General features: G+C 38.7%; 1 protein-coding gene across 1 annotated transcript in view; it reads right to left on the bottom strand.

The window, feature by feature from the left end:
* The window catches only part of LOC114477792 (POU domain, class 3, transcription factor 3-B-like), an 88,931-nt gene that overhangs the window by 63,479 nt on the left and 8,607 nt on the right, over positions 1-16,845 (bottom strand). The window contains exon 2 of the transcript XR_003675776.1: positions 16,559-16,670. The gene's annotated coding sequence lies outside the window, so the exon portion shown is untranslated. The remainder of the gene's footprint in view (positions 1-16,558; positions 16,671-16,845) is intronic.

The following is a 16,845-nucleotide window of genomic DNA, read 5'->3' as shown; positions in this document are numbered from 1 at the left end:
GACGGAGCCGATGACAGCGGCCCTTAAACCCCCCCCTCCTTTGGGTTTCCTTTAGAAAGGCCTGCCGCTCTCTCTAGAGGGGGGTGGTGGTGGGGGGTCGGGTGGCGTTGGGGTGCTGACACTTTTCCTCCCCCTTTGCTTGGCGTTCACTCGAAGCCCTGGGTTTTGTCTCCCAGGTAGCTGCTGGGACCTTTCTTTCCGCTCCATTGTGCCCCCCAGCACAAAGAGAAGCTGTCCAGCTCACTGACTCGATTGACAAGTTTTGGAGCGGCTGAAAAAAAAAATAAAAAAAATCCACAAAGACCCGAGCCAAGAAGGAAAGGAGGGAGCCGTCAGAGCGACACGTCAGTGTTGAAACCGGAACAACCAGGAGTGTGTCGGCGTTCAGGGGCCACATTTTTACTATTCACACCATGAGCTTCAGTATTCCTCAAAACTACCAAAACAATCACCAACAACTACTGAGGCACACCTTTACATTCTGCTTTATCAAAGTCAAATCATCATCACAGTTAAAGGACGAATAGAAAAGATACTTAAAGGCAACATTTCCCAGGACTACAGCTGCAACTAATCAATCAATAAATAAATCGATTAATCAAAGAATCACAGTTAATTTATAATCACACTTAAGCTGATTAAACTGAAATAAAAAAAAGTCTCTCACGCACAGACACTCGTGCGCACACACATTTCTGCAGGTGAATCAAACGGCTTCACATCAGTCAGTGAAATATAAATCACACGACGCAATGAATGGATAATGAAATGAATATGTATCTCAATAAGGACAGTTGTTGTTGTTTGTATATATTATCTATTAGGACCTATTGGACATGTAGCTGTTGAACTGCACTGAGCGACTCTCTGGATAGTCTGTGCTGTGGCTGTTCCACGTATCGTAGATGCTAAATGTGACACTGTGAAGGCCAATGACCACAAAGGCCTGATATTAACCTCTCTCTGCATCCTTTGTCTCTCTCCATCCCTTCTTTCTTCTCCTCCTTGTTTCTTCGAGGCTGTGAGTGAGAGGAAGGACACACTCTGCTCTGCGGAGATGAAAGCTCTGGGATTTTGGATGCGGAGGCCGATAACAGAGGACAAACCAGCAGCACATGGAGGATTGGCTGCTGGTCACGGTAGCTTCCCCAAGACACACAATGTTCAGATCAAGATAGTGATCCGCAGATAATCCAGTCACAGGGAAATCTGCTTCTCATCGACTGACGTTCCCAGGAAGCTGAATGTCCTCAAGGACCGGAGACGGAGGCTTGGTGTGCCGCCACTCTGGAGACGGGTTGAGCCTTTATCTCCAGGTTCTGTTTTTATTTTAACGTGACGCACCTATGTCTAATATTTGTCTATTTAAAGCTACACAATAAGCCTGCAACAACGAATCGATAAAATCAATAAAAATCGAAGAAAAAAAATCGTTGGCAACAAATTTCATCATCATTCGTTGCTTTGTGTGATTTATGTGTCACTGACCGTGACACAGAGCAGTTTGACTCACCTGCAGAGCTTTGTGTGCGCGCACGAGTGTTTGTGTGTGTGCAGTGTTTGTGTGCGCACACCATGATTGTTTGTGTGTGTACGCACAAGGGTTTGTGTGTGAGCGCATTTGTGTGCGCGCACAATTGTTTGTGTGTGCGCACACCACAAGGGTTTGTGTGCGCGCAAAACAAGTGTTTGTGTGTGCGTGCACGAGTGTTTGTGTGTGCTTGCGCACGAGTGTTTGTGTGTGCGCGCGCAAAAGTGTTTGTGTGTGCGTGCACGAGTGTTTGTGTGCACGCACAAGTGTTTGTGTGTGTGCGTGCATAAGTGTTTGTGTGTGCGCACAAAACGAGTGTTTGTGAAGTAATTTTGTGTGTTTTTGTTGTTGATTTGTGTATTTATATTGCCTAATGTGTATTTGTTTGTAATTATGTATTTTTGGCAGACATTTTTCTGTAGTTCTGTGTGTTTACTTTGGGAACCATTTGCCCAAGTCTTATCTAACATTTATAATGACGTCATTTGCTAAATTATGATGATGCTGGTGTCTGAAAATACAAGCAAAATTCATTATAGACGTAAAAACAAAAACTACAGAGAGAGAGAAAAAAAAACAATTTCCAGTCTTACTTAAAGAAGAGGAAATAATGCTTATTCCCACTTTACATACAGATGTAAATCAATGATGCTGGTGTCCAATTACACGCCATGAAGTCTTGGTCAAAGATAAACAGCAAAAGCTTATGTACAGAAATGTGCTTAGGTCGGGGGAGCAAGTATCACTGAGGGGTAGATGAAGGTTTTTCCCATCAAACGCAACCAACACCCCCCCCCCGATACCCCCCATCCTAATATATACCCCCCCGAAGGGTAGTTGGTTTCACTCTGCAGGTCGACATGTCTTCAATGAACTGATACAAATGAAGAAGTTCAACACAAAGGGTGGATTAACCCCCCTTTTACCCCCAGAACCCCCCCACAACCTCCCCATCAACTGCCCCAACAACAACTCCAGCTCACCCCAACCACAGCCTCATAAACCCCCCCATTATTCACCCCTCAACACAGCGGGAAGCAACCATCAACGCCAGTGAAGCAGTTACTGTTATCTACTAAACCAGTAACACCAGTGGTAGTGTAGAGATAGAAAAACAGTTGTCATGGTAAAAAATGAGCGTAAAGTTTACGTTAAAGATCCAGAACTCAACGTTTAGTTGCTGGAATCTTCTTTCAGGAAATTGTTCGGCAATTTTCTTCTCCTGTCAAAAATGCAACAAGCGAGAGGGTTAGAGTTAATTAGCAACCTCGCTAAGGACCCGTGTGTGTGTGTGTGTGTGTGTGATGGGGGTTGCCATGGTGACCTACAGATTAATGAAGCTGTCTGTTCATTAGGATAATACTTGTTTAATTAGCCGGAGATTATCCAAACGCTGAAATTAACAACTATATACACTCAGAGAGCAGTGATTGGCTGACTCAGCTAGTTTCAACCCTGGATTCATGGTCCAGAAGTTTACTTATTGGTATTAACTCAGTACTACTGAAGGTAACCATTGGCTGTCATGGAACCATTCGCTGTCTGTGACCATCAACCACTCGTTCAAACTTTGACTGTAGACTAGATTAGAGTGGTTTAGACTACATTTGATTAGTTATAGACTCGTTTGGACTAGATCAGAATGGTTTTAGACTGGTTTAGACTAGATTTGGGTTGTTATAGACCGGTTTGGACTAAATTGTACTGGTTTTAGTCTGTTTTGGACTAGATTGGGGTTGTTATAGACTGGTTTGGACTAGATTAGACTAGTTTTAGACTGGTTTGGACTAGATTTGATTAGTTATAGACTGTCTTGAACTAGATTGGGGTTGTTATAGACTGGTTTGGACTAGATTGGACTGGTTATAGACTGGTTTGGACTAGATTTGATTAGTTATAGACTCGTTTGGACTAGATCAGAATGGTTTTAGACTGGTTTAGACTAGATTTGATTAGTTATAGACTGTCTTGAACTAGATTGGGGTTGTTATAGACTGGTTTGGACTAAATTGTACAGGTTTTAGACTGTTTTGGACTAGATTGGACTGGGTACAGACTGGTTTAAGATAGGTTTTTTACCCCACTTTGTGAATCTGTTCCTCCACAAAGGTGACAAATGAGCACAAATGGGCGGAGTAACGCTGATCCCTTTCCCAGACAAATGTCCGACCTTGTGTTTGGGGGAAGCTGAGGTCGTTTATCACGGCTGTAATCAGCATCTGAGCAGCTTCGTGCTCCACAGATAAGAGGAGGAGGAGATAAAGAAGGAGCTGATAACCATTCAACAGGTTCACACGCCACGCTTCCTCTTATTCAAATTCAATACAAGTGTCCACAGCCGTCCTCCAGGTCCCACAGAAGTACAGGAATGACGCTGCTCTCTGAAACGGAGGAGTGTGTGTGTGCGTGTGTGTGAGGTTTTTGTGGAGGCGATGGCATGAGTAATTGTTCTGACTCCGCCCCAAAACCAGCACTCAAAGTCTCAAAGGACGGATTAGAGGCGCACACACACACACACACACACACACACACACACACACACACACACACACACACACACACACACACACACACACACACACACACACACACACACACACACACACACACACACACACACACACACACAGACAGTTTCCATTAATAAAAATAAGCTGTTGAACATGTTTAATAATTCATTCCTAGTATTTTTGGATGAACAGCTCCTGGTTAGAGTGGGACCACATGTGTCCCACAAACCACTGATTGAATATCAGCACACACACACACACACACACACACACACACTCTGAATATGGGAGAAAAAGGTCAGCGTCTGCTGAGGAAGAGGAGGGTGATGAAACCTGTGAGAGCTGATGATGACACCCGGTGATGATCCCGATGGCGAGGGCAGCTGTTGGTGAAGCTCACCGCCAACGCCACGCCACTCCGCCCTGCGCTCGCTGCATAACGCAGCGCTTCATTAGAGCTTCATCAGAGCTTCATTAGAGCTCTGAGAGCAGCAGATGGTTGGATTATCAGTGAAACTTCTAAAACCTTCAAACACTCACTGATGTGTATCAGTAGTTTCAGGTCTATAGTTACACTGCTCTAGGTTTAGTTACTGGGGAACCTTCTCACCCACAGAGCAGCTCTTCATCTAAAGCAGTGGTTCTCAACCTTCAGCCTCCAAGAAACTAAAAAAAATTCTTTGTAAACAAATTTGAGCCCATTTTGCTTATTTTTACACTTTTTCTGCAACTACACCAAACTTTCCATATTTCAACCTATTTTCATTCACCATATTTTTTCTCCTTTTAATGTATTTTTGCTACATTTCTCCCATTTCTGACACTTTTACATCACATTTTAATGTCTTTTCTGCAAATTTTTTCCACTTTCAAGATATTTTCAACAATTTCCACCACTTTTACACCTAATGGACTGGAATTATTAAGAAAGCAAAGATTTAATCTGTGACAAATGCTTATATTTAGAAATATAGGTTTAAAATAAATAAAAATGTCCAAAAACAAAAAGTAAACATAATAAATATGATAATATTGGTCTGTAAATATATACGTAAATATATTGTAATTATATAAGCCAATATTTAAGTGAATATAAAGATATAAGTTAATTTACATGTATATATGCACATATATTATCAAATAAACCTCTTTATTCACTCAAATTAAAAATGTGAATTATCTATTTTTCCCATGAATGTTAATGATATTTAAGGATATTACTACTACACTGTAAAAACTCTGACCTATATTTCAAATTATGGCAACAAAGTGACACATAATATATTTGAATAGATATTAATGAGCTAAGATTTGATTAGAATGTATTAAATAGATTAACTACATTTAAATGTAAAAAAAAAATAAGTACATGTTAATAAAATGAACTGTTACAATGTGTAGTATTTATAGATAAGCTAATAATAATACCTAATAATATCTAGTAAATACAAATTAATTTATCTGTAAATGTAGTTAAATTTACTAAATATTTAGGTGAACTTTATTTGCCATTTATTAAATATTTTTTAATAAATAATTAAATGTATCAATTTTTTAGGTGAAATGAACTGGAGCTTATTAAAGTTCAATACCAATATTCAACATTGTTATTTAAATCTATTAAATAATATAGCGTGTCACTTTGTTGCCAGAAAAATGTACAGAATAATAAAAAGAACAAACAAACAACAATAAAATGACGCCAAAAACTCATGAACTAAGAGAGAAAAATACTTACTATTAATAGAAACACACAAAACAACAACAAAGACACTAAATGAGAGAACGATCGCAACAAAATACACACAAATAACAGAAAAACAACGTTAACAATAAATTAGATAATACCAGCAACACACACAATAAGACAAAAATATACTGAATAATAAAAAAGAATAAACAAACAGAATATGAACTGAAAAGAGTCAGTGTTGGAAATAATCATAAATGATAAAAACTATAAAATAATTCTATTCAGGAGGAACTAAATACTGTTTATCTACATTTATTTATAAAATGAGTATTTAAAATGTCACTCATTCATTCTATTAATATGATCTATAGATGTTGAATTCAAACATAAAGGGGGACTTGAGCCAAAACAGTTTGAGAATCACTGTATAAATAAACTGTTTAATAATTACAATATATAATTATAATATATAATATCTACTAATAAACATTAGATGTGATGTTTTTCCTTTAGTGAGGATGTGCAGGTTCTCCTTTAGCCACAGTGTAAAGAAACTCCTCCCAGACTGACTGGGATGTTCCCCTGAGGTTCTGACGGAGAACCTGTAAGTGCTGCGGGCGGAGTCAGAGGTCAGTCTATGTTTGCTCTATAATTTATGCTCCTGCCTCTCAGCGCAATGGATGGATTATGATTATTATTCTGCTGCTCTTCAGCTTGTTTTAGTTCTACTACTGATGGTGATGGTGATGGTGATGATGATGATGATGATGATGATGTCACACACGGATCATAAATCTATTCTCATAATAAATCTCAAAGACGATTCCTCACAGCCAGAAACAACACCAAAGACTTTGATTCTAGATCAGTTCATAACCTGTGCTTTAATGTCTAACTATGAACATAATCAACTATGAAACACTAGTTAACTCAACTCTGGTTATAGAAACACTAGTTAACTCAACTCTGGTTATAGAAACTCTAGTTAACTCAACCCTGGTTATAGAAACACTAGTTAACTCAACCCTGGTTATAGAAACACTAGTTCACTCAACTCTGGTTACAGAAACGCTAGTTAACTCAACCCTGGTTACAGAAACACTAGTTAACTCAACCCTGGTTAACTCAACCCTGGTTAACTCAACCCTGGTTACAGAAACACTAGTTAACTCAACCCTGGTTAACTCAACCCTGGTTACATAAACTCTAGTTAACTCGACCCTGGTTAACTCAACCCTGGTTACATAAACACTAGTTAACTAAAACCTGGTTAACTCAACCCTGGTTACATAAACACTAGTTAACTAAAACCTGGTTAACTCAACCCTGGTTACATAAACACTAATTAACTCAACCCTGGTTAACTCAACCCTGGTTACATAAACACTAATTAACTCAACCCTGGTTAACTCAACCCTGGTTACATAAACACTAATTAACTCAACACTGGTTAACTCAACCCTGGTTACATAAACACTAATTAACTCAACCCTGGTTAACTCAACCCTGGTTACATAAACACTAATTAACTCAACCCTGGTTAACTCAACCCTGGTTACATAAACACTAATTAACTCAACCCTGGTTAACTCAACCCTGGTTAACTCAACCCTAATTAACTCAACCCTGGTTAACTCAACCCTGGTTACATAAACACTAATTAACTCAACCCTGGTTAACTCAACCCTGGTTACATAAACACTAATTAACTCAACCCTGGTTACATAAACACTAATTAACTCAACCCTGGTTACATAAACACTAATTAACTCAACCCTGGTTAACTCAACCCTGGTTACATAAACACTAGTTAACTCAAACCTGGTTAACTCAACCCTGGTTACATAAACACTCGTATCAAAATGTATGTAAACCCAGCGGTAAATGATTATTTTAATCCCACATTCACTACATAGTCTTTAAGGTCTTAAAATGGATTTAAACTAGTTTTAATTGGTTTAATCTAGTTTAAAACCTGCGTTGAGTTCAGGTTTAATGTATAATCAGACTCAGATTTGAGCCAATGCTTCAGATTATTTGTGCCGTTTACGCCGCAGACGTAATCAATACACCGTCAGACAGAGTCAGAGGTCAGAGGTCAAAGGTCAGGGTCGGGTTCACGGGCGTGTTGCTGCTGATTCTTAATGATCGGTCCTCAGAGAGCAGCTACAAGCGTTGTATTGATCAGCGTCTTCTGGACCCCGAGGCCGAGTGGAGAGCCGGGCTCGGTCGGAACCTCAGCTTTGAAACCAAACACAGACTCTCTCAGAAACACACCATTAACCAGGGTCTAAACCTGGACTTAGTCCTAAAACAGCTGTACAATTCAAACTAAATTAGACCAAAACAATTCAAATCAAACCTTTCCTCTTTGAGTGCTATTATTATTATTATTATTATTATACAGAATATTTCCATTTGTTTATTATTATTTTTGTTATTATTATTATTCAGAATATTAAACCTTTGTCCATTTGTTTGTTTATTAATAGTATTATTATCATTATTACATGTTCAAACACACACTTGTGTAATCCTGGCCCGCTGTGATTGGTTGTCGTCCTCTGGGTATTACGCCGTGTCATTATTTATTGGTTAATTAGCGCGCTGCCTAATTAAACGCTCATTAATCACGCAGCACTTGTCAGGGACACTGTACTGTATTATAAATCAGGTGCTCCCACTGTGGGAATAAATATATAAACATAAAATCCCTGTTTAGCGTGATTAACAGCAGAGGTTTCACTGCAGGGAGACAAAAAAGAGACATAAATACATACACAATATCAATAAATGATAGATAAATAATCTGTTTGGATCGTTGAAAGATAGAAGTTAACTTTAACAAAGCTAAAAAACAAAAAGGGCTGTATGTTATTATGTTATACACACAGTATTTAAACCTAATAAAAAACACACTTTAAACACATTTAAATGGAATAAATCCCTTTACAAACACATTCTAACGTACTCTGCTGTACTACGGGTGCTATGGTTACGTTAGCTAGACGCTAATCTGACCACGCCCTATTCTATGCTCCAATTGGCTGAATCTTCTCCAGCCAATCACATGCCTCGACAGACCATTTCCTCTTCCCAGGTTAACACCAACAGCACAATTCATATTCATTTTAAGGGAGCAAAGGGTGACCCACAATGTGGGGGGGTTTCACTGTTTAGTTTTACCCCTCTGAGGTGGTTACCATGGTGATGCAAAAAAAAGAGTTTTTAAAACGATACATGCAGCCGCTTTGTTTTCTCTTCCTCCAAACGTGAAAGTGTCGCGGCGCGTCCTCCACGAGGATCGAAAGTCATTACGCTGAGTGTGCGATCGATGTGTGGGGGCAGCTTTGGTCCTGCTGGAAACGTGTTCCCCTCAAACACTCTTTAACCTGCCGTCCCAGCTCCAGGAGGTCGATTCTCATTTAGGGAGGAGTCAGGGTCAGAGGTCAGAGGTCAGGGCCAAGGTGCAGAGAGACCTCGGATCAATGAATGGTTTCTTCCTCTCCTTCAACCTTCAACCGTCACCTCGACGTCAGTCAGTGGCTGACTTTCAGAATAAGAGTCAAACCCTGGTTTCTAACACACTGGATAATTCAATCCTGGTTAACCCAACACTGGTTATAGAAACACTAGTTAACTCAATCCTGGTTCATTATACGCTGGGTAATTCAACCCTAGTTAACTCAACCCTGGATTACAACACACTGGGTAATTCAATCCCGGTTAACTCAACCCTGGATTACAACACACTGGGTAATTCAATCTGGGTTAACTCAACCCTGGTTCATTATACGCTGGGTAATTCAAACCTAGTTAACGCAACCCTGGATTACAACACACTGGGTAATTCAATCCTGGTTAACTCAACCCTGGATTACAACACACTGGGTAATTCAATCCGGGTTAACTCAACCCTGGTTCATTATACGCTGGGTAATTCAACCCTGGTTAACCCATCCTGGTTTATATAAACTCTAGTTAACTCAACCCTGGATTATAACACACTGGGTAATTCAATCCTGGTTAACTCAACCCTGGTTTATAGAAACCCTACTTAACTCAACCCTGGTTCATTATACACTGGGTAATTCAATCCTGGTTAACTCAACCCTGGTTTATAGAAACCCTACTTAACTCAACCCTGGTTCATTATACACTGGGTAATTCAATCCTGGTTAACTCAACCCTGGTTTACAGAAACCCTACTGATTTTTGGTTGTTTTAAAGATGTTTACCTAAACTCTGGTTAACTTAAAGCTGGTTAACTTACCCCTAGTTAGCTAGATCCTGGATGACTTAACCCTGGCTCATAAATCTAGTTAACTCAACATTACAGTAACTCAGTATGGTTCACCATTTGATTATAGCTGAACCTTTCAAACGTACGCTATGACTATGATTAATATTGATCATTAATTAGCCACATTTCACAAAAACATGTGCAATTAAAATCTGGAACATTTACTTCCAAATTTTTTAGAGAACATTTTTATTACTTATATATATATATATATATATATATATATAAGATTTTAGAAATTTAATGGGGATTTTTTTTGCAAAAGAAAAAAAATATTAAAAACGTTTAGATAAGTTACTTTTTGGTTGTAACGTCTTTTTTGCTCTATGTGAAGACGCATTAAATATGACTTCATTTGTGGAATGTAATCAGTCTGCTTATTTTATAGCAGTTTGTGTACTTTTTAAAAGATTGTCAATGATGTGTATTGTGTTTTTATCCGTATGTATATATATATATATATATATATATATTGTCTTGCAGTGGTTTTTCCTTTTTGTCTTTTTTTAACAATTAAAAACACCAGAAATCGTCACATATTTACATGTGTACTAATAAAATATTCAACAAGCGTCGTACCGTCGGTTTACATTCAAATATCAATATCACATTTCCAATATATCCCAGTAGCGCTGTCGTAAAGACTGGGAGTGAAGGAAGTGACGTCGTCTACGAACATGCGTCGAAATGATCTGAAAGGATTGGGCAGGTGAAAGGATTGGGTAGTGACATTCCTGAGGTGCAAACATTTTTAAATAGTGACTAAACTATAAATGTAATAAACTGAAGGTTCAGATGGCATCAGAAGCTCCAGAAACACTAACAACTTTTCCCACACTTTAGTTTTTTATTAAAGATTCAACGATGTTGGAGAAAAACCTTCCTATGGAAAAGTTCAACCATCCACGTCCTCAGACGCAGCGGCGATAAGCAGGATTGTTTGAACAGCGTTTTATTAAGCCGGCCTCTCTTTAATATTTACATCACTGCTTCGGAGACGCTTCAGCCAATTACACACATGACCAGGCCGATCGCCGCGGAAACAGCACAAACGCCTTTATCGCGCCGCCGGGAGACGATTGCCAATCCTGCTGTCCGCGCTGCCGACTGCGTTTTGCATTTCAATTAAGAGACGAGTCGAGACGCGCTGCTTTATTCAGAGCAGCGTCCGTCACACGCACGCACACACACACACACGCACACACACACAGGTTTTTAACAGTTTCTGACCAACGCTTCAGGATTAAAGGTTTCAACAACACAAAGGGTGTAAAAAACTCCATCGTCATGGAAACCAAAGCAGGCATTTGATTGATCGTCTAAACGTAAACATGAAGAAGAAAAGTTCAGAGAAAAAAACAGATTAAAATATGAGCTACAGCAGCTCAAAGTAAGGTTAACTACAACTAACTTATTTACTAGACCCTGGTTATAGAAACTCTAGTTAACTCAACCCTAGTTACAGAAATCCAAGTTAACTCAACCCTAGTTATAAAATCCTAGTTAACTCAACCCTGGTTACAGAAATCCTAGTTAACTCAACCCTGGTTATAGAAATCCTAGTTAACTCAACCCTATTTATAGAAATCCTAGTTAACTCAACCCTGGTTACAGAAATCCTAGTTAACTCAACCCTATTTATAGAAATCCTAGTTAACTCAACTCTATTTACAGAAATCCTAGTTAACTCAACCCTATTTATAGAAATCCTAGTTAACTCAACCCTGGTTACAGAAATCCTAGTTAACTCAACCCTATTTATAGAAATCCTAGTTAACTCAACTCTATTTACAGAAATCCTAGTTAACTCAACCCTAGTTACAGAAATCCTAGTTAACTCAACCCTATTTATAGAAATCCTAGTTAACTCAACTCTATTTACAGAAATCCTAGTTAACTCAACCCTGGTTATAGAAATCCGAGTTAACTCAACCCTATTTATAGAAATCCGAGTTAACTCAACCCTATTTATAGAAATCCGAGTTAACTCAACTCTATTTACAGAAATCCTAGTTAACTCAACCCTGGTTATAGAAATCCGAGTTAACTCAACCCTATTTATAGAAATCCGAGTTAACTCAACCCTGGTTATTGAAATCCTAGTTAACTCAACCCTGGTTACAGAAATCCTAGTTAACTCAACCCTAGTTATAGAAATCCTAGTTAACTCAACCCTGGTTATAGAAATCCTAGTTAACTCAACCCTATTTATAGAAATCCTAGTTAACTCAACCCTGGTTACAGAAATGCAGAAATACAGAAATCAGAATCTGATTCTGATTCTGATTCTAATACGCTGGGTAATTCAACCCTGGTTTACTCAATGCTTATTCATTATACCTAGTTAACTTAACACTGGTTATCTCAAACCAGGTTTATTCAATCTTTATTTACTCAAAAATAGTTAACTAAACTTTGGTTATTTTAAAGATGGTTAACTACATCCTGTTAACTTAACCCTGGTTCAGAAATCTAGTTAACTCATATTTGGTTGTTTTAAAGCTGGTTAACTCACCGACAGTTAACTAAATCCTGGTTAACCCCCCCCCCGTGCTCCTCCTCCTCCACCTCATAATAAATAATACATTAAATTATAATAAAGACCAAAAACATACATTTGCCTGGTTTTAAATGGCTAATAACAATAAATAACTTTACATTCTGGATTCTTCTGGTACGCCATGTTATATCGCCACCTTCTGGTCAGGAGGTGAATCAGCATATTTCTATGTTAGATGTGTGTGTGTGTGTGTGTTGGATGTGTTGGATGTGTGTTGGATGTGAGGACGAGTGAAGGTCTGTCCTTCCCTCAGACGTTCCACTATCAGTGAAATTCAATGCGTTCACCTAAAGAGCAGAATTAATGCTGCGGCTGATTAACAGGAGGTTAATTATTCATTGATTGAAGTGTGTTCACTGTGTAAAAAGTAAAAACACACAAACCTGGTGACGTGAAGTGCTTTATTTTGAAGGAGACATTCAAACAGCTGCAGATAAAACTAAACAAAACTACAGCTAAAAACAAAAAAATGTTTAGTTTTCAAAATTGATATAAAAAAAACAATCGTAGTTACTTTATACTTTATTATTATTTAATATTATTAATATAAAATGTGTAAAGATTGATTTTGGCCCTTAATTATTTTTTCATACTTTTCATCGACTACTGGACTAAAGTGTGTAAATAATGCAGATTATCAATATGTTTTTCAGTGTAGATGCTGTTACACCAGCAGTTTGTATAATTGTGAACTAAAGATGTTTTTATGTCTTTGCTGTTGCAAATAAAATGATATTTTAGTGCAACTGCTTTTGTTTGGTTTTGTATTCATGTTGTTTTGATTTTTGGTCCTGTACTATGAAATAAAACTGGATAAATACATCTCTCCATTAGCAGGCTTCACTTGTAGCTGTCAGCTGTACTATGAAGCTGGCTATCAACACATGGACTATTAAAGCAACTCAGTTACAGTAACGTGAGTACTTGTTGAAGCTATGTTATCTGGTAGAATTATTAGTTTAATATGTCTATAAATGTCCTGTTATCATTAATAAATCCCACACAGCGCCCCCTAGAGGTGAGGAAGACCAGCTCGTACCGGTAAAGGTGTCTGTGGGTGATGGGGATCATGTTTCAGTGTTTTTCTAATTCACACACAGTTGTCAGGCGTCTTATTTCTGCACTGCACTGTATCTGATTGGTCATCAGGTCTTTATGAATGCTAATGCTAATGGAGCAGCTCTCAGACACTCCTCTGTGCCGTTAATGACGTCTCACAGGGAAAGGCAGAGTGGCTGCGCTCTTATTCCTGCTGCTTTATTAAAGAGTCACTTTAGTCTCCCTTAAAGCTGGAGCATTTGTGCAGCAATTACAGACAGATTGTGACTCAGATATTAGACACGGTGGTCCATTAGCGGTAATTTTCCTGTCGTGGGAGGGTTTTTTTCAGCTCAATCTGAGACTATAATACAGTGTGAGAGCGACATGCTAAACACCTGAAACCCAAAACAATAGAAACTTTAACTTTTCATCTGAATCTCAAGGGTTTATAAGGCCTAAGAGCTGGTTTCTGATTAGCTTTAGCATTAGCATCATGCTAACACAGTGATAGGGAATCATTCATCAATCTAAGGATTAGAAAACTTTCTGCACCAAAACCTGAATCACAATTGTTTGATTAACAGGAAAATATTGTAATGCTAATGCTAATGTCATCAAACAGCACAGAACTACAAACGTGGCAGATTCTAAATGCATTCCCAGTAGGATTAAACTACAAATGTAATAGGGAGAAATGACAAAGAAGTCTACATTAAACTACAAACATGGCGCCAACGAACTACAAACAGGAGATAATTAAACTACAACCATGGTTCCAATAAACCAAACAGTGCTGAGTCAGCGGTGGACTCTCTGAGGGTTGCTAATCACAAGCAGACACCGCCCCAGTGCACCGTGGGAAAACGGATCAAAGGTCATGTTCCACATGAGTAAAGTTTGACGAGCGGACGCTGACAGACAGAGGTGCTGCCTCCGCAGGTCAGGAGGGTCAACCACACCCAACGTTATACACACTTCCAGACTTCCTGATTCCACACCAGGACCATCCCACTAATGTCACTGTTTACAAGACATGGACAATATTTGATTTTTTTAGTAATTATTTCCCATCATGCCACTGTGTTCTCAATATGACTGCATATGTGTATTAATATCTGTCTTTTTACTTTTCTTTTAAAACATATTGTGTTGGACCTTAATGTACTCATTAGATCACTTTCTAAAATAAAAGTAATAAAAAGCATGTAATTAATGAAAATGTATTTAATACTGTTTACTTTGAAAAGAAAATAGGACAGAAATGGCAATATTTCTATTTTTAATTTGTTTATTATTTGAATGAATTTATTCATTCATTACACAAATACTCGTGTATGCGCACACACACACTCATGGGCGCGCACACAAACACTCGTGTGAGCACACACACAAACAATTGTGGTACGCATATACACACTCATGGTACGCGCACACACTCGTGGCGCACACAAAAACACTCATGGTGCGCACACACAAACACTCATAGTACGTGCGCACACACACAAGCACTTGTGCGCGCACAAACACAAACACTCGTGCGCACACAGAAATACTCAAGGTGCGCACACACACACACAAAGACTTATGATACGCGCACACACACAAAGACTCATGGGCGCGCACACAAACAATTGTGGTGCGCGTGCACACACCAACACTCGTGTGCACACAGAAATACACATGGTGCGCATACACACACAAACACTCGTGGTGCACGCACACACACAGACACTTATGATACGCACACACACACACTCATGGGCGCGCACACAAACACTTGTGGTGCGCGCACATACACAAACACTTGTGCGCACACACAAACACACAAACACTCATAATGCGCGCACACACAAACACTTGTACACACACACACAAACACTGGTTGTGCGTGCACACACAAACACTTGTGCGCACACAAATACTCAAGGTGCGCGCACACACAAACACTCATGGTGCACACACACAAACACTGATGGTGCGCACACACACAAAGCTCTGCAGGTGATTCAAACGGTTCTGCGTCACAGTCATTAGCATAAATCGCACGAAGCAATGAATCGTTAACACTTTGAATAGTGATGGGTTGGTTGATGCAGCCTTAATGACACAGAGCAGAGTAGGTTCTTAGCTCTACACCAGAGTCCGGCTACATGTTCACACCAGAACAGACGTGTGATGTGGCAGAGAAGGGGGTCGGTGCTCTAGCAGCCCCCCATGTGACACCGTGTCATCGCTCCACAGCTGAAGATGAATATTCAGGGGAGATTTTACGTGTGTGCAGCGGATTTTTGCACTGAAAGAAAAACAGTGAGGAGAGTGTGTGTGTGTGTGTGTGTGTGTGTGTGTGTGTGTGTGTGTGTGTGTGTGTGTGTGTGTGTGTGTGTGTGTGTGTGTGGGTCTAAGTTTCATTTGATTAAACTAAAGTTTTTCATCAGATCGTTAACATAATCACTCATTACTTCCTCAATTGTAGATTAATATACTTTAATATTTGCGTTTTTCTCAAACCTGATCCCATGAATACATTGGATTTATTTTATGTGTTTTTTTTCCCTTTGGTGGAATCAAAACCTTTAAAATACATAGTTTAAAGAGAATGTAAAACTATTGAAAATGATTGTTTTGAACATTTTACTAAAGTGTTATATATATATTATTATCTGTACCAATGTGTGGAGGTATTTGAAGAAACAAAACCTGAAATAAATGAAGATAAAATTGACATTTACTTAATTCCAATTCCTTGTTTACAATTTATTGTACTCTGATACTGCCATATTTCAATATTTTGTTGTTCAACTGAAACAAACAAACTGAAACAGTTTGCATGTGCTCCTAAGACTATAAAATATACCTTTATATGATATTAAAGTCAGTAAAATGTACATAATGTGGTGTACGATTGTTAAATCAAACATACCAGATGAAGACGAAATCTGATCCAACATCTGTGCGTGACTGAAGTTCCTGCTTTCCAACAACCGTCCAATCAGAGCTCACGATGAAAAACACCTGAGAAGGTGAAGCCCTGCCTGTGGGCGGAGCAAAACACAAGAACACAAAAGGTCATTAAATAACGTTAAATGAGTTTTAAATGTTAAAATATGCACAAAACGTTACAAATACATTGGAAAAACATTAGAAAAACTAAAGATTTTCACCAAAATCATTATAGATAATATATTATTTACAGTTATTCTGCTGCGT

Source organism: Gouania willdenowi, chromosome 2, assembly GCF_900634775.1.
Source record: "Gouania willdenowi chromosome 2, fGouWil2.1, whole genome shotgun sequence".
NCBI classification, from domain to species: domain Eukaryota; kingdom Metazoa; phylum Chordata; class Actinopteri; order Blenniiformes; family Gobiesocidae; genus Gouania; species Gouania willdenowi.
The sequence above is the reverse complement of the archived record's forward strand: the minus strand, read 5'-3'. Positions and strand labels throughout refer to the sequence as shown.